This window comes from Carassius auratus, linkage group LG30F (assembly GCF_003368295.1).
Source record: "Carassius auratus strain Wakin linkage group LG30F, ASM336829v1, whole genome shotgun sequence".
Classification (NCBI taxonomy): Eukaryota; Metazoa; Chordata; class Actinopteri; order Cypriniformes; family Cyprinidae; genus Carassius; species Carassius auratus.
The window spans coordinates 4,845,065-4,867,071 of NC_039294.1; the positions used below are offsets into that span (position 1 = coordinate 4,845,065).

The 22,007-nt window shown below is 40.6% G+C and overlaps 1 pseudogene; it reads left to right on the forward strand.

Moving 5' to 3' along the window:
• The first annotated feature begins 748 nt into the window (after positions 1 to 748).
• On the forward strand, positions 749 to 21,953 carry LOC113067918 (leucine-rich repeat-containing protein 74B-like; annotated as a pseudogene).
• The last annotated feature ends 54 nt before the right edge of the window (positions 21,954 to 22,007 follow it).

Sequence of the window (22,007 nt, forward strand, 5' to 3'; positions counted from 1 at the left end):
TGTGTGTGTGTATAAAAATATTTAAATATGAATATAATTGTAATTTTAATATTGCATTACATTACAAAATAAGTATATATATATATATATATATATATATATATATATATATATATATATATATATATATACACACACACACACACACACACACACACACACACATACAATTTATGTGTAGAGATCATCTGGTCATTTTAATTAAATATTTACAAAAATATCTACAATAAATTAAAATGAAATCTAAAAATGTGTGTGTTATTTTAGAATTACTTTAAATATAGATTTTTATAAGGTTTTACAGGGAGCAACTGATTGTGTAGTGAGGGAAGAAGATATATGTTCTTTGTTTTATATAATTGTCTCTCTTTCTCACCGCTCACTGCAGAAACAGATTGAGTGCAGCTTTATGAGAGGAGAAATGACACCATGGCAACCAGTCAACAAAACAAATGATCTGAGCAATAGCTCACCCTCACTGTTCAGGAGGCTCCTCGGTTCATTGGATGAGCTGTCCAAAAATCAAAGTGACTGTCAGTCAAATACAGCCTTCCCTCGGAGCAGGTTAGTCTGGGCCAACAGGAGACACTACTGCACTGATTTGCTTTCTCATAGATATTATTTTATTTAAGGATATCGATCCTGTCTGGCTCGGGAAACCAGAGTGAATCGAATGTGATTTAGTTTGATCAAAGCATTCTCAACATTCATTTTCCAAACAATCACAAATACACACAGCATATATAGAATGGTAGTGGGCAAAAAGGTGACAAAAGAGAGTATTCCTCCATCGGTGTGTGAAGATGATGGAGATAAAGATGGAAAAGAAGAGGATTTGGGAGGAATTGCAAGCAGGCCAGTCAGCAGACCCAGAGTTCTCTACAGCAGAGGAAGTGTAGATGGCCAAGTGAGTATCCCGGCTCAGATTTTATGCCATTTCATAAGCTTGTGTGTTAGAAAACATACAGTATGATGAGGTTGTGTGGGGGCTTAATGCATTTAGCCAAGTAGAAAGCTGTTTTTCACATCTATTAAACCAATCAGATTTTATGACTGGGGAATGAATGGGTTTGGCCTGTGGTATTTTAAACACTGGTTGCTGACATCCCAAATCTCTTGGTACATGTCCAACAATGTGAAAGAGGGGAGAGTTAATGTCATCACTGTAGTTTATAAACATTTTCAATGCAATAAATAATGCATGATTCTAGTTGGAAAAATGCCAACTTAATATTTTAATGCCTAAAGTAAACATAAAGTGTATATTTAATAGATGTTTGTTAACCCAGTCACAGTCTATAGCCACCATTAAAGCGTCTAAATGGTAGTAGAATTCTGAATAAAATAATACACTAGTTCAAAAGTTTTGGGTCAATCATTTTCTTTGATGTTTAATATAGCAAGGGGGAAAAAAATTGAAACTCTGGTTTCCACAAATATATTAAGCAGCACGACAGTTTTCAAAATTGCTAAGAAATTGTGCTAATGTTGGGCAAATCAGCATATATGATTTTTGAATGATCATGTGACACGGATGTTGATGCTTTAAAATATTCTCAAACAGAAAACAGTTATTTTAAATTGTAATAATATTTTGAATATTGCAGTCTTTATTGTATTTTTAATCAAATAAAAACAGACTTGGTGACCCCAAGTCACTTCATTTAAAAACATCCACCAGAAACTCCTTGAAATCTGATTGGCTCCAGATCTATCTTGTTTATTTGTTTATTTATTTATTTATTATAATTAATTCTTTTTGTATGTCATTATGTAAAGTTGTGTTTTTTCCACTTTCTGATGCTGTCACTGCTTGCTTCGCTCCACTGTCAATCCCCCGCATGAGCGTGTCGCTCAGCTCCCATAGAGAATGAATTGTAAACGCCCGCTCATCTCAGCACCAGTGGGCACATACAGTTACTCTGCAACCCCTCACCACAAACCATCTGGCTTCATTCTGGTATGTGACCAGTTAACAAAATCCAGTAAATGTCACGCTGTCAGTCTCTGTTTTCCTGGGTGTTCCCTAGTGAGCTCACTTCTCCTTAGGCACTTCACCATAGGCACTTTAATTCCTCTAGTCTGGTTCTGTCTTCACAGTAATTGCACTCCAATTAAATCGCACAGGTGCTGACAATCCTTTGTCATTAGTCTCCCTATGTATAGCTGTCTTTCTCTGTCATCTGTATGGAGTCCTTACCGTCTGTGTCAATGTTCTCGTCTCCCGAGGCTTCCCCTTACCTTCTCGTTCCTCCGAGTTTCCCATCCGGTTCCCTCTTTTGTTTTGTTTTGTTTGGTTTGTCATCCTGGACTGTTTATTTTGTATTTACCCTTTTTGTTAATTAAAGACTACCTGCAATTGGATCTACCCTCTCCTTGTGTTTCTCCTAAACCCAACCGTCACAGAAGGACTCCATCATACTAGATCCAGCGGTATGTCTTTTCGTGTCTCCTCCCCAACCAGCATGGTGGAGCGTAGGAATAAATATTTAAAATTGGCCTCGTTCCAGCAAGAGGGCAATGACGTGGGAGTAATGGCACTGGTGTTTTGATCCCTGGCAGAGGGCCTGGATTACAATGATGCGGCCCTCATGGAATATTTTAACGCTGGACTGGATGACCCGGTTCCTCAGGAGGAACTCGAACAATTGGATACCGAATACCAGATACCGAAACACCTACACACTCTTCTACATATACATAAATCACGGCTCCATCCATCTCTCACTATCTCTCTGATGGCTTTTTATTCAGCTTATTAGAGATAGCCATCTGCTAGATTAATGCTGTGTGCCTCCGCATAGCTTAATGAATGACTTGGGAATTTTCCACATTCATGTTAATTGCGCATCTCAATGAGAAACAATGATGCATTGTTGTCATATTTACTTTATAAAGTCACACCAAGTCATCTCATTTGAGCTGTAAAGGTTGTATGTGTGAGTACGGCACACGTTGGTTATCTCCTGTATCGACTGCAGTGAATAACTGTGATTCTTAAGGAAAGCGTCGCTAATGTTTTCCACTCAACTCATAATGATAATAGTAAACCTCTAACATGGTGTTTTAAATTTTAGTGCGTAACTTGTCTCGTACAGTTGGTGCTGCAGACAAGAATGGTACCTCCTTGAGATGTTTTAGATGAAAGATGAGCATTTGACCCTACTGGACAGTCAAGCTACAGAGAGGCTTGTAAGTTGCTGAATGTAATTCTAGGATCCTACTTCCTCTGAAATATGAACCAGGGTGAACTCAACATGATGTATGATGATCTGGGCTCACAGGTAAGAGCAAATAAACTGATTTAGAAGAAGACTACAGTTTCAAAGCCACTTAGCAGGACGAGTACATCTTAGTAGACCTCTTCAGTGATAGTCTATAAGTAGTGTTTGTGCACAGATGTGTAGTATAAGTGACATCGCCATCTACTGCCCTGGCATGTATAATACAGCATTTCTGGAATAACTGAATGTCTAATTTAAATATACACATTTATGCTAGCAACGTGTTAAAATGCTAACAGTGTGTTAAAGCATGCTGGCAACATGCTAAAAGATGCTAGTAATTTGATGAATCATATAAGAAACATGATAGAAATTTGTTAAATCTTGTGAGAAATATGTTAGCAACATGTTAAAGGATGCTAGCAAAACATGAACTCATGCATTCAGTGTGCTAAATTATGCTAGCAACATGCTAAAACATGCCAGCAAGTCCAATTGCTAACCTTTATTTATATTCTGCTGTAAAGCAGCTCTTAAAAGACAACGGTGTCAATTTTTTTTTTCAGCTGGGGTCAGTTCAGTGTTGATTCAGTTCAGTTTAATGACTAAAGATGATCAAATATGAAAGAAGATCAATTCAGCTATAAAGCAGCCTGTAGAGCCCAGTTCAGCCTTTATTCATGTCACTTATCAATGTCAAAGAATTTGTAATGGTTTTACCATTTGTAAGGGGAACTGTATTGTATTAACGTGTGGGTCTATTCTATTGGTGGCTTGATAAAAACCACTGAATGGAATATGTCCCAAAATAAGGTATGGGAAAACATTTTTTCAATGCTTAATTGTTGATGGATTGTAATGCTTGTAATAGTATTTTTAGGGGAAACAATAGAATTTCTGTGATGGTTTTTATGGTGGTTTTTTTTTTTTCTTTTTTTTTTCAGCATGGTGCACACTCAGTTCAATAATATTACTAAATATTAAGTGTCCACAACTAAGCATGCCAATGGCGACTTGGGTAAGGAACCCAATCTCAATCAGTGACAAAAAACCTGGGAAGAAATCTGGCTCAGTCTGCAGTTCTCCTCTGGCCAGATAAACCAATGTGATGTGATTTAATTCTAGGCTGCATCACAAGTAAGTTTATTATTATGAAGATTGCGATACATCACATGGTGATTCCAGAAATGTTTTATCATGCAAACTACATGATATCAATGTGCTAAATCATGTTAGCAATATTTTATTGACTTTCTCTGACTTCTCTGTATAAAACCTTCAAACTTCAAAAGTTATTTTAAACTTTCAGACACCAGCTTTGTCAAGCCTAATTGTTGCTGTCCTACATTTTGATATCTGAGCACATACAATGCCCAGACAGCAACATAGTGTTGGCCCAGATCCGGCTCACATCTGGCCCGCGTGAAATCCATGCAGGCCAGATGTGGGCCGGATCAATACGAAACTGCTTGCTGGTGAAAATGTAATATATAATATCCAATTCAAAACAACATACAACAGTTTCACAGTCCACAGTTTTAATGCACATTTTAGCCATCATTTTGGGTGATTTGGTGTGGTTGATACGGTTGGTTTTGCAGCACTCCTTCAAGGTATGAACTGTAAAACCTATGCTTTTACTTCCAAGAAATTGATTTGTCTGAAAACCTGATGGGCGAATATGGAGCCAGGGCTCTGTCCAGCATGCTGTTGAAAAACTCTACCCTATTCTCTCTCAACCCTCTCCCGGGAAACATCTGGCCAGTGGCCAGACACCTGTCCCCAGCTCTGATCAGCAACCAGAAACTTCAGCACCTCAACCTGAGTTATTCAGAGATAAAGCAGGTGTGAGATGATGTGAAAAGCTTCTGTTGAAAGGTTCGTGGCTTGATTACTGCAGACCTCTTAATAACTTTGCTTTTAGAGGGGCATTTAGTGGTTTTGAGGCATTTGGCTGCCACGTCTCGAATGGTTACGTACAACAGTTGGACTTGAAGACTACAGTTTCATGGCCACTTAGTAGGACAAGTACTAGAAAAAAACAGCTTGAGATTTGACCCAACATATGCATAACACAAAGAACATTAACCTTTAACACCATATTGCACAATGGGAATGAAATTAAAATCTGTCCATTTCACTTACTTTGAACAGTTCATTATGCAGATGATTTAATAGCACTATGGAGTATAATAACAATTTGTAGACACAAATTTGGATAATTTACTTTCAGTTCACTAAGCAAAAGATAAGTTGCCCAGTGCAATGACTCTAAACTTGCAGGCTATACAGGAACCACTGGAGAGCTTCATTGAGCCCAGAATGCGAAGGCAACACTTTTAATGACACATTAATATTTTTATTCCCATAGAAAACCATTATAAGGAAAACGCTTAATAACTTATTAATTATGATTTAATAATACTGTTTATTGAGTTTGGTATTTTTAAAAACACTGTTTTAAAGCTGCAGTCCATAAGTTTTGCCTCTTTGTCACCATCTCTGTTTGAAAACCTGCAATTGCAACTGTTTGCAGAATTTTCATTAATTACCTTGCGTGAGCTGTGCGCCGTCACGGCTCTAGCGCGGATGAATCTAATGTTTTGAGGATTATGTGTGGCAGTCAAAGACTGTATAAAAACAGGTGGCATTCAGTCACCGCACCAGTGTGGATATTCACTGTACAGTACTTTAGAATCACAGATTCTATTTTACGTCTTGGAATACATTAGATTAGATTAGATTCAACTTTATTGTCACTGCACATGTAAGGTACAAGGCAACGAAATGCAGTTAGCATCTAACCAGAAGTGCAATTAGCAGTAAGTACAGAATATACAAGGTCTACATTATAGCTATACAGATGAGTATTATGGACATAATTTACAGATTTATACTGTCCTGGTGCCGATACAGGATGGCTACCTCCATGACGTGCTCTGCATATGTTTTTGTGTTTTTGTTAGTTTGTCCTGTCTTTAGTTATATTCCTGCCATCAGTTTCACCAGGGATGAACTGCTGAACATTCGGCAGAACGCACCACATGATGTTTTTCCGGATTTCAATTATTCAGACGTTTTAGTGAACGTTATTATCGGAGGAGCAGCGGCGCTGATCAAACGCTTCAGGACGCGCAGATGGGGGAAGCGAGCGGGAGCGCTCGTCAGACTCAGGAAGCGCGGATTTCGAACGCCGTTGCCTAGCATCCATCTGGCAAATCTCCGCTCTCTACCCAACAAAACGGACGAACTCCTTCTGCTTTCTCGGACAAATAAGGATTTCACACACTCTGCTGCTCTGTGTTTCACGGAAACCTGGCTGAATGACACCATACCGGACAGCGCGCTCCATCTGCTGGACTTTCAACTGTTTAGACCGGATCGCGATGCAGAATCAACGGGGAAATCGCGTGCCGGCGGGACATGCTTTTACATCAATGAACGGTGGTGTACAGATGTAACTGTGTTAAAGAAGACATGCTGCTCAAATCTCAAAACACCCTTCATTAACTGCAAGCCGTTTTATTCCCCGCGGGAGTTTCACTCGTTCATTCTGGTCAGTGTTTACATTCCTCCGCAAGCGCATATGAGCTCAGCTTTACAGAAGCTCGCTGATCAGATCACAGAGACAGAACAACAACACCCGGACTCTGTTTTAATGATTCTCGGGGACTTTAATAAAGCCAATCTCTCCCGTGAACTGCCAAAATACAGACAGCATGTTACATGTCCCACAAGAGACAGTCATATATTGGATCACTGTTACACCACAATAAAGGATGCATATCACTCTGTTCCACGAGCAGCTTTGGGACGTTCTGATCACCTTCTGGTTCATCTTATACCGTCCTACAGGCAGAAACTAAAATCAGCTAAACCTGTATCAAGGACTGTAAAAAGATGGACTAATGAAGCAGAGCAGGATTTACAATCTTGTTTTGACCTCACTGATTGGAGTGTCTTTGAAGCTGCTGCCACCGATCTGGATGAACTCACAGAGACCGTAACATCATATATCAGTTTCTGTGAGGATATGTGTATTCCTACAAAGACTCAACTAATTTACAACAATGACAAACCGTGGTTCACTGCAAAACTCAGACAGCTCCGTCAGGCCAAAGAAGATGCTTACGTGAAGGGGGACAATGTCTTGTATAAACAGGCTAAATACACACTGGAAAAAGAGATCAAAGTGGCAAAGAGGAATTATTCTGAAAAAATAAGGACTCAGTTCACTTCCAACGACTCCGCATCAGTGTGGAAAAGTCTAAAGAAGATCACCAACTACAAGACACCACCCCCCAGCACTGTGGAGAATCAACGACTGGCAGACGATCTGAACGAGTTTTACTGCAGGTTTGAAAGAACACCCATCACCTGCCCTGAATGCCTCCCCACACAACCATTCACACAATTCACAACTCCTTCAACCAGCCCTGAATGCCTCTCCAAACAAACGTTCACACCATTAACAGCTCCTGCAACCCATCCTGAACACCTCTCCAATCAAGCACTCTCACCATTCTCACCTCCTGCATCCCCCCTCTCCCCCACACCTGCAATTCAGATCAGCGAGGATGCGGTGCGCCAGGTCTTCTGGAAGCAGAAAAGGAAAAAAGCACCAGGCCCAGATTGTGTTACACCAGCCTGTCTGAAATCCTGTGCTGACCAGCTGGCCCCCATCTTCACACAGATCTTCAACAGATCGCTGGAGCTGTGCGAAGTTCCTTCATGCTTCAAACGCTCCAGCATCATCCCCATCCCTAAGAAACCCAAAATTACAGGACTAAATGACTACAGGCCTGTGGCTCTAACGTCTGTAGTCATGAAGTCATTTGTAAAACTGGTGCTGGCCCACCTGAAGGACATCACTGGGCCTTTGCTGGATCCTCTTCAGTTTGCCTACAGAGCAAACAGGTCTGTGGACGATGCAGTAAACATTGGACTGCATTATGTTCTGCAACACCTAGAAAGACCGGGGACTTATGTGAGGATCCTGTTTGTGGACTTCAGCTCGGCCTTCAACACAATCATCCCAAACCTCTTCCTGCCCAAACTAAATCAGCTCTCCGTGCCCACCTCCGTCTGTCAGTGGATCAACAGCTTCCTGACAGACAGGCAGCAGCTAGTGAGGTTGGGAAAATACACATCCAGCACCCGTACAATCAGCACCGGAGCTCCCCAGGGCTGCGTTCTCTCCCTGTACACTAATGATTGCACATCTAAGGACCCCTCTGTCAAGCTCCTGAAGTTTGCAGACGACACCACACTCATCGGCCTCATTCAGGATGGTGATGAGTCTGCTTACAGACAGGAGGTTAAAGAGCTGGCTGTCTGGTGCACTCTCAACAACCTGGAGCTTAACACGCTCAAAACAGTGGAGATGATCGTGGACTTCAGGAGAAACCCCGCTGCACTCCACCCATTCATCATCATGAACAGCCCTGTGACTGCATTGGAGTCATTCAGGTTCCTGGGCACCACTATCTCTCAGGACCTGAAGTGGGACATTCACATTGACTCCATTGTGAAAAAGGCACAGCAGAGGTTGTACTTCCTTCGCCAGCTGAGGAAGTTTAACCTGCCACAGGAGCTGCTGAAACAGTTCTACTCCACCATCATTGAATCCATCCTCTGCACTTCAGTAACTGTCTGGTTCAGCTCAGTCTAAATCTGACCTCAGAAGACTACAGAGGGTATTCCGGACTGCTGAGCGAATCATTGGTACAACCCTCCCTTCTATTCAAGAACTGTACTTATCCAGATTGAGAAAAAGGGCTGTCAAAATCACTCTGGACCCCTCACATCCAGCACACTCCCTCTTTGAACTGTTGCCATCTGGTCGACGCTACAGAGCACTGAGCACTAGAACGACCAGACACAGGACTAGTTTCTTCCCTCAGGCAATCCATCTTATGAACAGCTGATAATAACTGCGAACACACTACACTTTATATTTATATACACATACACTTATTTATCTAACACACATACTTAGTATACACTTAAATTTTGCACATAATATACATGTACATACATAACTGCATTTTGTAATATACCTGCCTACAATTGTCGATTTGTATATTGTCATTCACTATCTACTTATTTGTATTTTTTTTAACTTTTATTATGTGTTTTATGTTCTGTCGCTGTCATTCTGTTGTACTGCGGAGCTTCTGTCACGAAAACAAATTCCTCGTATGTGTAAACATACCTGGCAATAAAGCTCATTCTGATTCTGATTCTGATTTTAAACACTATCAGCATGATATACAGATAGGTGTACTATGAACATATTATACAGATGGATTATGTAAAAATGTATGTACACTATAGGCAGAACTATGAACATATGAACATAATTTACACTATTGCAATGGAGAGTAAAGTGCATAGAAAATATTACAATGTGCAAATGGATTACTCAGTGTTCTGGATGAACAGACAGTAGTGCAAGTAATAACACGTTTACTCAGAGGGCAGAGTTCATCAAGGAAACAGCTATAGGGAAAAAGCTGTTCCTGGATCTGCTGGTCCTTGTCCGGAGGCTCCTGAAGCACCTCACGGAGGGCAGGAGGTTAAACAGTCCATGGTCAGGGTGAGAGGAGTCCTTAAGGATGCTGCGAGCTCGGCGTAGACAGCATTTCCTCTGGATGACCTCAATATCAGGAAGTGGTGTCCCTGTGATGTGTTTTCACCACCCTCTGCAGTGCTTTGCGGTCAGCCACTGAGCAATTCCCATACCAGACTGTGATGCAACTGGTCATGCTGAGGCCTGTTGGTCAGAAAGTCCATAGTCCAGTTGCAGAGGGAGGTGTTAATGTCCAGGTCTCCAAGTTTTGTGGTCAGCTTGGAGGGAATGACGGTGTTAAATGCTGAACTGAAGTCAACAAACAACATCCTAACATATGTGTTGTTATTGTCCAAGTGTGTGAGTGCACAGTGCAGCACTGTGCATTAGAGGTCTTCACGGGTCCAAAAATTCATGCCCAAACCCGAAAGAGACCCGTTACGTACTACACCAAACCGACTCGGACCCGTCTATTATTTCAAAACCTGGACCCGGACCCGTGTAGATCTGAAAAATGCCTACCCGGACCCGACCCCGACTCGTCTATTATTTGAAAGCTGGACCCGAACCATCTGGGAAGACACGGACCCGACTGGGCCGGATTGTCAAATATTGCTTAAATTGCTATCTTAAATTGCTATTACAAATCAATAAACCTGTTGTGAAAAATACAACTTTTTGTCTTACCTAATTTAAGGAGCTGTAGTCTCTTCCTTGTACCTGACTGCCTGTTATGCATTACAATCCTCCGACAAGAAAATTATCCATGCTATTCTTCTCGTTATTCCAAGTCCAAGCTTAATCCACTCATTATTTCAGTTTCAAAGGTCCATTTGATGTCACGGTGACGGATGACAAATGCAACTGTGCACATGTACATTCTGACTCGAGTTAACTCGCATAATAACTTCGACTGGTTGCCCTTGAACTATAATAACGACTGCTCGTTCAGTGCCATGGCCGCTGACGTTATTTATTTGCTATCATCTCTGTGCTCTCTGCTCTGCGTCGAGTCTGAATCTGACCACTAAAAAGCACAGTTTGTCCCTCACTGGTTGCCATGGAAACATGACACGCACTCGAGACTGCACATGCGTGCTAGCTGGATCAACCTAAAATATGTTTTTTTGCGCGATTTGAGCATCATAGAAAACATTCATGTGACAGTTCACCTCAGATTTTGTTGCTGATTTAAAATATATTAAATATGAGTGTGTCAAGTCCGCTATCATTATTACCGTGTGTGCACTTGCATTAACTCTGAGTCTGTGCGCTCTGCTTCTAACGGCAGAGAGAGAGAGAGAGAGATCGCTTTTTTGGCTCACACTTTTCTTTTCCTAATTTTGCAAGTTGCAAGTTACAAAAACACAAGCAGTGTCTGATCACGGCCGGGTGTCCTCCGAGTCCGATGACTCAGTTTGCACGAATATTACACACAATGTTAAACAGACCTGGGATCCGAAGTAATAGATCATTTAAAATATAGTCCCGTACACGTACGGGTCCTGGGTCGACGGTTCTCGGGTACACTGTGAAGACCTCTACTGTGCATACTGCATCCTCTGTGCTCCTATTTCTAAAGTAGGCAAATTGGTGTGGGTCCAGTGTGGGTGGGAGGCAGTCCTTGAGGTGTGCCAGGACCAGTCACTCAAAGCACTTCATAATGATGGGTGTGAGTGCTACGGGGTGATAGTCATTCAGGCACATTGGGGAGGAGTGTTTCGGTACTGGCACAATGGATGTGGACTTAAAACATGTTGTCACAGTTGCTTGGGTGAGGGACAGTTTGAAAATGTCTGTGAAGAACCATGCAAGCTGCTCTGCACATGCCCTAAGCACACATCCAGGAATGCCATCTGGTCCAGCAGCCTTGCGTGTGTTGATCGGTTTCAATGCAGTGTGGACATCTGTGGAGGTGAGTTTGAGGTTTGAGGGGTTGGTGGTCTGCTGAGGGGGTGGGATTTTGGTGGCCGTCTCCTTGCTGTCGCTGTTGAAGAGAATCATTTAGTCATTAGTCAAAAGTCGTTTAGCTTGTTAAGGAAGGAGACGTCTGTGACTGTTGGAGTGGAGTTGCTTGACTTGTAGTCACTGAAGATCTGGATGCCCTGCCACATGCGTCGGGGGTCAGAGTTGGAAAAGTGTTCCTCTACCTTCACGGTAGGAGACGGCCTCAACAAGTGTTGACATTTCCCAACACCACAGCAGTAATGACTTTATGAACTACTTTACTTCTAAGATAGATACTATTAGAGATTAAATTGCAACCATTCAGCCGTAAGCTACAGTATCGCATCAGACAGTGCACTGTAGACACCCTGAGGAACAGTTCCACTCATTCTCTACTATAGGAGAGGAATAATTGTATAAACTTGTTAAATCATCTAAACCAACAACATGTATGTTAGACCCTATACCATCTAAGCTCCTAAAAGAGGTGCTTCCAGAAGTCATAGATCTTCTTCTGACTATTATTAATTCCTCATTGTCATTAGGATATGTCCCCAAAACCTTCAAACTGGCTGTTATTAAGCCTCTCATCAAAAAACCACAACTTGACCCCAAAGAACTAGTTAATTATAGACCAATCTCGAATCTCCCTTTTCTGTCCAACATACTAGAAAAGGTGGTATCCTCACAATTATATTCCTTCTTAGAGAAAAATGGTAAATGTGAGGATTTCCAGTCAGGATTTAGACCGTATCATAGTACTAAGACTGCTCTCCTTAGAGTTACAAATGATCTGCTCTTATCATCCGATTGTGGGTGTATCTCTCTATTAGTTTTATTGGACCTTAGTGATGCGTTTGACACAATTGACCACAACATTCTTTTGCATAGACTTGAAGACTTTGTTGGCATTAATGGAAGTGCATTAGCATGGTTTAAATCGTACTTATATGACCGCCATCAGTTCGTAGCAGTGAATGAAGATGTATCATATCGATCACAAGTGAAGTATGGAGTACCCTCAAGGCTCAGTACTAGGGCCGCTACTCTTCACGCTTTATATGTTACCCTTGGGAGATATCATCGGGAAACATGGTGTTAGCTTGCACTGTTATGCTGATGATACTCAGCTCTATATTTCTTTGTGGCACGGTGAAACACACCAATTAAAAAAATTAATGGAATGCATAGTCGATATAAAAACTGGATGACGAGTAATTTCTTGCTGCTAAATTCTGAAAAACAGAGGTGTTAAATATAGGACCTAAAAACTCTGCTTGTAATAACCTAGAACACTGTCTAAGACTTGATGGTTGCTCTGTCAATTCTTCGTCATCAGTTAGGAACCTAGGTGTGCTATTTGATCGCAATCTTTCCTTAGAAAGCCACATTTCTAGCATTTTTTAAAACTGCATTTTTCATTTTTGCATCTCAAAAATATATCTAAATTACGGCCTATGCTCTCAATGTCAAATGCAGAAATGTTAATCCATGCATTTATGACCTCAAGGTTAGATTATTGTAATGCTTTATTGGGTAGTTGTTCTGCACGTTTAGTAAACGAACTACAGCTAGTCCAAAATGCAGCAGCAGTAGTTCTTACTAGAACCAGGAAGTATGACAATATTAGCCTGGTCCTGTCAACACTGCACTGGCTCCCTATCAAACATCGTATAGATTTTAAAATATTGCTTATTACTTATAAAGCCCTGAATGGTTTAGCACCTCAGTATTTGAATGAGCTTCTTTTACATTATAATCCTCTACAACCGCTATGTTCTCAAAACTCAGGCAATTTGATAATACCTAGAATATCAAAATCAACTGCGGGCGGCAGGTCCTTTTCCTATTTGGCGCCTAAACTCTGGAATAACCTACCTAACATTGTTCGGGAGGCAGACACACTCTTGCAGTTTAAATCTAGATTAAAGACCCATCTCTTTAACCTGGAATACACATAACATACTAATATGCTTTTAATATCCAAATCTGTTAAAGGATTTTTAGGCTGCATTAATTAGGTAAACTGGAACCAGGACACTTCCCATAACACCCTATGTACTTGCTACATCATTAGAAGAATGCTATCTATGCTAATATTTGTCCGTTTCTCTCTTATTCTGAGGTCACCGTAGCCACCAGATACAGTCTGTATCCAGATCAGAGGGTCACTGCAGTCACCTGGATCCAGTACGTATCCAGACCAGATGGTGGATCAGCACCTAGAAAGGACCTCTACATCCCTGAAAGACAGCGGAGACCAGGACAACTAGAGCCCCAGATACAGATCCCCTGTAAAGACCTTGTCTCAGAGAAGGTAACTTTTGACGCTCTAGCGGTTAATAAACAGAACTGCTTGTGTCTTGCGGAAGAACATCGTAGCTGGAACTACTTCTCTCTGTTTATGTCTATGAAGAATCACAAAGGTACTGGGTTACTCCGCCACGGTACCCCCGAAGCAATCTAAAATAGTCCGAATATAAACACTTATTATAGGTGCACCCTAGTGATTCAGGACAAGCTAAAAACACAGTTTGGAAAATGGATTCATGGTGTACTCGCTTATTATATACATTTTTCTACATTTTGAACACAAACAAAGTTACGGACCACAGCTCTGATTGGTTGTTTCTTACCGGGAGCGGATGAATTTCTGCAAATGGCAATAGGAGCACTGGGAGGAGCCAGAGGAGCTTGATTTTTTTCACAGATTATCTGTCTCATATTCCACTGTCAGGACATAATGACAGGTTTAACAAATATGTAAGAAATATATTTTTACAAAAGTTACCTACTGCAGCTCTAACTGAACAGAGATGACATCACTGAATTCAATGATGAACTGCCTTTAACTATCATTTTGCATTATTGACACACTGTTTTCCTAATGAATGTTGTTCAGTTGCTTTGACGCAATGTATTTTGTTTAAAGCGCTATATAAATAAAGGTGACTTGACTTGACTTGACTTCAGCTTGTAGCAGTACCTGGCCTTTTTGATACCCCTTTTCAGGTGAACCCTGGATTTACTGTAGGCCTGAGCGTCATCTGACCTGAAGGCAGTGTAGCGGACTTTCAGCAGAAGTCCTTGTTCATCCATGACTTCTGATTAAGGTATGTTGTTATCTGTTTCTCTGTTGTAACACTGTCAGTGGTGGTGTTGATGTAATTCAATACAGAGGAGGTATAGATGACAAAGTCCGTGTGAGAGCCACAGGCAGACTGAGAAGCAAACATACTGCAGTCAGTGTTTTGAAACCTGTCCTGAAGTAAAGAGTCTGCTCCAGTTGGCCACACTTTAGCCCCTTTCACATTGCACGTCGGACCCGCAATATTTCCGGAACATTGCCGGGTCGCCTTCTGTGTGAAAGCAACCACGTCCCGGGATTTATTACCGAATTGAACCCGGGGCGGGGACCTAGTAACATTGCGGGGTTTGACCCGGGACGAGCGCTGTGTGAACAAAAGCCAGCTCTAATTCCGTGTCGAAGTGATGACGTGCGTTATCGCGCTACTCTTTTACCGGCTGTTTTGAAGGAAGATCAACGTTCACGACGAAAACATGTGCAAACTGTAAGGAAGCAGAGATCAGTTAGTTCCTCACTTTCCGCGCTGACGCCGAGATCGTTTGCTTGCTTCAGTGAAAGTATAACGTGCCTAGCGTTGTCGACTCGTACATTACACGTCACGCGCTGATGTCACGTGTCGTTACGGGATCTTCAAGGGTTGTGTGTGAAAGCACGCACATATCCCGGGTCATCAATGGCAGGGTGAAAGTGCAAAATCTAGCGACCAGGGAACAATTGCAGGAACACTTTACCCCTGTATTTGCCGGAATGGCAGTGTGAAAGGGGCTTTTGATGGACCTCACTGATAACTTCACACAGTGGATGAAGGGTGAATACTTAGGGGTGAGAAACAAAGAAAGGTGATCAGACTGTCCGAGGTGGGGGAAGGGGGTCATGATGTAAGCTCCATCAATGTTTGTGTAAACATGATCCAAAGTTTTGCCTCATCTGGTGTGGCAGGAAACATGCTGATGGAAATTGGGGAGCACTGTCTTTAATATGCAGTGATTAAAATCACCCACAACAATAAAAGCAGCCTCCGGGTGAGCAGTCTGTTGTTTACTGTTGTTTATATGACCCAAATAAAAAATTTCACCGGGGATTGTCATCGGGCGCAACTGTAATGACATGTAAATAATCATGCCCACTCTAAAGCGGTACTAAACTGCAGTGGAAACGCGAGCCGAGCCAAGTCGTTCCACCAGAAAAGTGCCATTATAAACAAACCCAAAGACCGGAATGGTTGTTTAATATCCAGTGTAATGTTAATGTGATTATATTTCTGTTGTCAATGAAAAGTTGAGTGTAAATAGTGTATTGATGAGGCTACATAGACACAGATAATCGTCAAGTGAAATATGTCTACAGAGATTTCATCATTCATACAGAGATTTGCTTTTAAACAAACCTTTAACTACAATGTAATTTTTAATACTTTGATAAATGGCCATTTATCAAAGTATTAAAAAATAACATTGCAGTTAAAGGGTCAGTTAAATGGGTCGGTGGTGAAGCCTGCTTATAATAACCTACAAATCCGCTGTTTTCAAACACATCTCAGATTATTCATATCTTTCTGTAGACATGCAATTCTTCAAAATAATGCCGTTTGTAATGTAAGTGCTCTCTTCTGAACTGCAATGTAAATTGGAAATGATATTCCGCTTAAACACAAGCACAATATCTTCATATTTGCAATATCCAGAGGGCTGGATCTCAAATGAGCAGAAACTCCAGTATGATGATGAGGGATACAGAATACAGTCCTAAAGCCCCATAGCTGTCAGCATGAATGACAGAGTGTGAAGATAGGGAAATTACCTCAATAAAATATTGCTTTTATTCATTAAGAGGAACTCCTCCGTGACTTGCCATGATTCATACATCCTTAACAGATTCCGCTGGCACATCTCTGTTCATTTTACATATGGTGATGGCTTTCTTTTTATAATCATACACTGCTTGCTTATTCTTGGCAGGCTACCCCGGTGACCATTGCAAATGCAGTCAATAAGGCCTGATACAGTTATGCATATCAAATATGATATTCATTGGGTTTTTATTTATTTCTCAATCTCAATCTGGCTTGGAAATATCTCTTATGATCAATGTCAGAAACAGTTTTGAAAGCAGAATTATTTGATGAATATGAAGTTAATTATAATTTCTTTTATCAATTAAATGCACCCTTGCTGAATAAAAGTATATCTCTTTTAAGTAGTACTGTAAATCTCCGGGGTTTCTCAAGATTATTGCCATGACAAATAAGTGTACATTCATATTTTAAGGTTGGTAGACATGGTAGGACACTAACTAAAGCTCAGAACTGGACATTTGCAGGTTTAATCCCCTCGAGGAGTAAAATATGTATTATCACCACTGCATGCTTGAGCAAGACATTTCACCTCAGGTTACTCCAGAGGGACTGTCTTTCTAACAATAAGTACTTAAAGTTTCAGCTAAATCCGTGGCTCTGAACTGGTTTTAGATCAAGGACATCATTATTTTGCTGTATAAAGACTGGTCAGAATCCTGGGTGCTGCTATTGCCGAGAACACGGGAATGAAGTCACTCAATCTGGCTTGGAACTGCATTTGAGGAAAAGGAGCCATTACATTTGCTAAAGGCCTGGAGGTATAAGAGGAAAATAAAGTTCCTTTGCCAGAGTCATTCACTCATGTAGAAACTTACTTTGGCCTAACATCAATTGATAAAGTAAGAATTTAACAACCTAAATATGATAAAATACTGTTTGGTACAGCATCCACAGTAAAAGTGGTCTTATCATGAGGAATCAAAATTCACTGATAAAATCCTGATGCAAACAAATTATACATAGGCCTCAGTGTGAAATAAAAATAAATAATATGTCTCTTTAATATATACAGGTCCTTCTAAAAAAATTAGCATATTGTGATAAAAGTTCATTATTTTCCATAATGTAATGATAAAAATTAAACTTTCATACATTTTCAGCAGATATATTTTTTAGATTCACTACACACCAACTGAAATATTTCAGGTTTTTTATTTTTTTTAATACTGATGATTTTGGCATACAACTCATGAAAACCCAAAATTCCTATCTCAAAAAATTAGCATATCATGAAAAGGTTCTCTAAACGAGCTATTAATCTAATCATCTGAATCAACTAATTAACTCTAAACACCTGCAAAAGATTCCTGAGGCTTTTAAAAACTCCCAGCCTGGTTCATTACTCAAAACCGCAATCATGGGTAAGACTGCCGACTTGACTGCTGTCCAGAAGGCCATCATTGACACCCTCAAGCGAGAGGGTAAGACACAGAAAGAAATTTCTGAACGAATAGGCTGTTCCCAGAGTGCTGTATCAAGGCACCTCAGTGGGAAGTCTGTGGGAAGGAAAAAGTGTGGCAAAAAACGCTGCACAACGAGAAGAGGTGACCGGACCCTGAGGAAGATTGTGGAGAAGGACCGATTCCAGACCTTGGAGGACCTGCGGAAGCAGTGGACTGAGTCTGGAGTAGAAACATCCAGAGCCACCGTGCACAGGCGTGTGCAGGAAATGGGCTACAGAGAAGCAGCACTGGACTGTTGCTCAGTGGTCCAAAGTACTTTTTTCGGATGAAAGCAAATTTTGCATGTCATTCGGAAATCAAGGTGCCAGAGTCTGGAGGAAGACTGGGGAGAAGGAAATGCCAAAATGCCTGAAGTCCAGTGTCAAGTACCCACAGTCAGTGATGGTCTGGGGTGCCATGTCACCTGCTGGTGTTGGTCCACTGTGTTTTATCAAGGGCAGGGTCAATGCAGCTAGCTATCAGGAGATTTTGGAGCACTTCATGCTTCCATCTGCTGAAAAGCTTTATGGAGATGAAGATTTCGTTTTTCAGCACGACCTGGCACCTGCTCACAGTGCCAAAACCACTGGTAAATGGTTTACTGACCATGGTATTACTGTGCTCAATTGGCCTGCCAACTCTCCTGACCTGAACCCCATAGAAAATCTGTGGAATATTGTGAAGAGAAAGTTGAGAGACGCAAGACCCAACACTCTGGATGAGCTTAAGGCCGCTATCGAAGCATCCTGGGCCTCCATAACACCTCAGCAGTGCCACAGGCTGATTGCCTCCATGCCACGCCGCATTGAAGCAGTCATTTCTGCAAAAGGATTCCCGACCAAGTATTGAGTGCATAACTGAACATACATATTTGAAGGTTGACTTTTTTTGTATTAAAAACACTTTTCTTTTATTGGTCGGATGAAATATGCTAATTTTTTGAGATAGGAATTTTGGGTTTTCATGAGCTGTATGCCAAAATCATCAGTATTAAAACAATAAAAGACCTGAAATATTTCAGTTGGGGAGCAATGAATCTAAAATATATGAAAGTTAAATTTGTATCATTACATTATGGAAAATAATGAACTTATATTTACAATATGTTAATTTTTTTTAGAAGGACCTGTATATATATATACAGTCTTGTTCAAAATAATAGCAGTACAATGTGACTAACCAGAATAATCAAGGTTTTTAGTATATTTTTTATTGCTACGTGGCAAACAAGTTACCAGTAGGTTCAGTAGATTGTCAGAAAACAAACAAGACCCAGCATTCATGATATGCACGCTCTTAAGGCTGTGCAATTGGGCAATTAGTTGAAAGGGGTGTGTTCAAAAAAATAGCAGTGTCTACCTTTGACTCTACAAACTCAAAACTATTTTGTACAAACATTTTTTTTTTCTGGGATTTAGCAATCCTGTGAATCACTAAACTAATATTTAGTTGTATGACCACAGTTTTTTAAAATTGCTTGACATCTGTGTGGCATGGAGTCAACCAACTTGTGGCACCTCTCAGCTGTTATTCCACTCCATGATTCTTTAACAACATTCCACAATTCATTCACATTTCTTGGTTTTGCTTCAGAAACAGCATTTTTGATATCACCCCACAAGTTCTCAATTGGATTAAGGTCTGGAGATTGGGCTGGCCACTCCATAACATTAATTTTGTTGGTTTGGAACCAAGACTTTGCCCGTTTACTAGTGTGTTTTGGGTCATTGTCTTGTTGAAACAACCATTTCAAGGGCATGTCCTCTTCAGCATAGGGCAACATGACCTCTTCAAGTATTTTAACATATGCAAACTGATCCATGATCCCTGGTATGCGATAAATAGGCCCAACACCATAGTAGGAGAAACATGCCCATATCATGATGCTTGCACCTCCATGCTTCACTGTCTTCACTGTGTACTGTGGCTTGAATTCAGAGTTTGGGGGTCGTCTCACAAACTGCCTGTGGCCCTTGGACCCAAAAAGAACAATTTTACTCTCATCAGTCCACAAAATGTTCCTCCATTTCTCTTTAGGCCAGTTGATGTGTTCTTTGGCAAATTGTAACCTCTTCTGCACATGCCTTTTTTTTAACAGAGGGACTTTGCGGGGGATTCTTGAAAATAGATTAGCTTCACACAGACGTCTTCTAACTGTCACAGTACTTACAGGTAACTCCAGACTGTCTTTGATCATCCTGGAGGTGATCATTGGCTGAGCCTTTGCCATTCTGGTTATTCTTCTATCCATTTTGATGGTTGTCTTCCGTTTTCTTCCACGTCTCTCTGGTTTTGCTCTCCATTTTAAGGCATTGGAGATCATTTTAGCTGAACAGCCTATCATTTTTTGCACCTCTTTATAGGTTTTCCCCTCTCTAATCAACTTTTTAATCAAAGTACGCTGTTCTTCTGAACAATGTCTTGAACGACCCATTTTCCTCAGCTTTCAAATGCATGTTCAACAAGTGTTGGCTTCATCCTTAAATAGGGGCCACCTGATTCACACCTGTTTCTTCACAAAATTGATGACCTCAGTGATTGAATGCCACACTGCTATTTTTTTGAACACACCCCTTTCAACTAATTGCCCAATTGCACAGCCTTAAGAGCGTGCATATCATGAATGCTGGGTCTTGTTTGTTTTCTGAGAATCTACTGAACCTACTGGTAACTTGTTTGCCACGTAGCAATAAAAAATATACTAAAAACCTTGATTATTCTGGTTAGTCACATTGTACTGCTATTATTTTGAACAAGACTGTATATATATATATATATATATATATATATATATATATATATATATATATATATATATATGTGTGTGTGTGTGTGTTCTAAAGCACTTAAAATCTGAGAAAAAAATGTTATTGTAGTCATTCTACTGAATTTGATTTTGAAGGGAAATATGTTCTTGTGGACCCTGGATTTGCTGTTTAATGGCCTGGGCAAAGAAGGAGGAAGCACTGGAGGTGCTGAACATCAGGTACTGTTGTCACAATATATGTTATACTGTAACTGTATTTATAGAAAGCAGGATATGCATCATCTATGAGTCAATGTTCTGAAGGCTCACCTCACCTATTCTTTTCTGCGTGTACACAGTCCTTGATTTATTGCTGTAATTATGAGATGGTAGACAGCTGAAATTGTTCAACATTTGTCTGCTAAATTAGTTTGAATGTTCACAATGCACAGTTATTCATGATTTATCTGCAGTGGTGAAATCAACAAACACCAGTCTTTGCAAACAGTCGATTATCTGACAGCTAGAATAAAAGTACCTCAAATACTTGCTTAAAATACTTTTTTTTTAGTTGCTTACCACTCCAAAGAGCCATCCATTTTGCATTGGACCTCAAAGTGAACGCGACTCTACGAATTCTAAAGTTCTAAAGATTAGAATAGTAACAGCAGGGCATTATTGAAGCAAGCATGGCTTTTAAGCTTAGACTTTCAAGTTTGCGTCACAAGAGATTTATGGTGTTTCTATTTTTGTTCTGACTAATTTTGTTGGTTTTCAGTATGATCCAGATGTCTAGGAACCCAATGCTGTCAGCGGGATGCTTCGCCATTTTAAAATCAGTTCAAGCAAACCCAGAAACTGCAGTAGAGGTCTTAGACTTCTCTGTGAGTGAATCTTTCCCATTCACGTCTCATATTTTCTTTTCCCTACTGGTTTTTGCGTATCTCTAACCTCAGTTTCTCATAGGATATTTGCGTGGACCAAGAATTTGAAAACTTATTTGAAAGCACCAAAGAAAACCTCCCAAACCTCCAAAAGAAACATGGTTGAAAACTTAATGCAATGCTTAAAAAGAGCTGAGCTGAACACATTCTGGACAATCCAATTGTAATCGTGTAGGCTTGTAAAACTGCA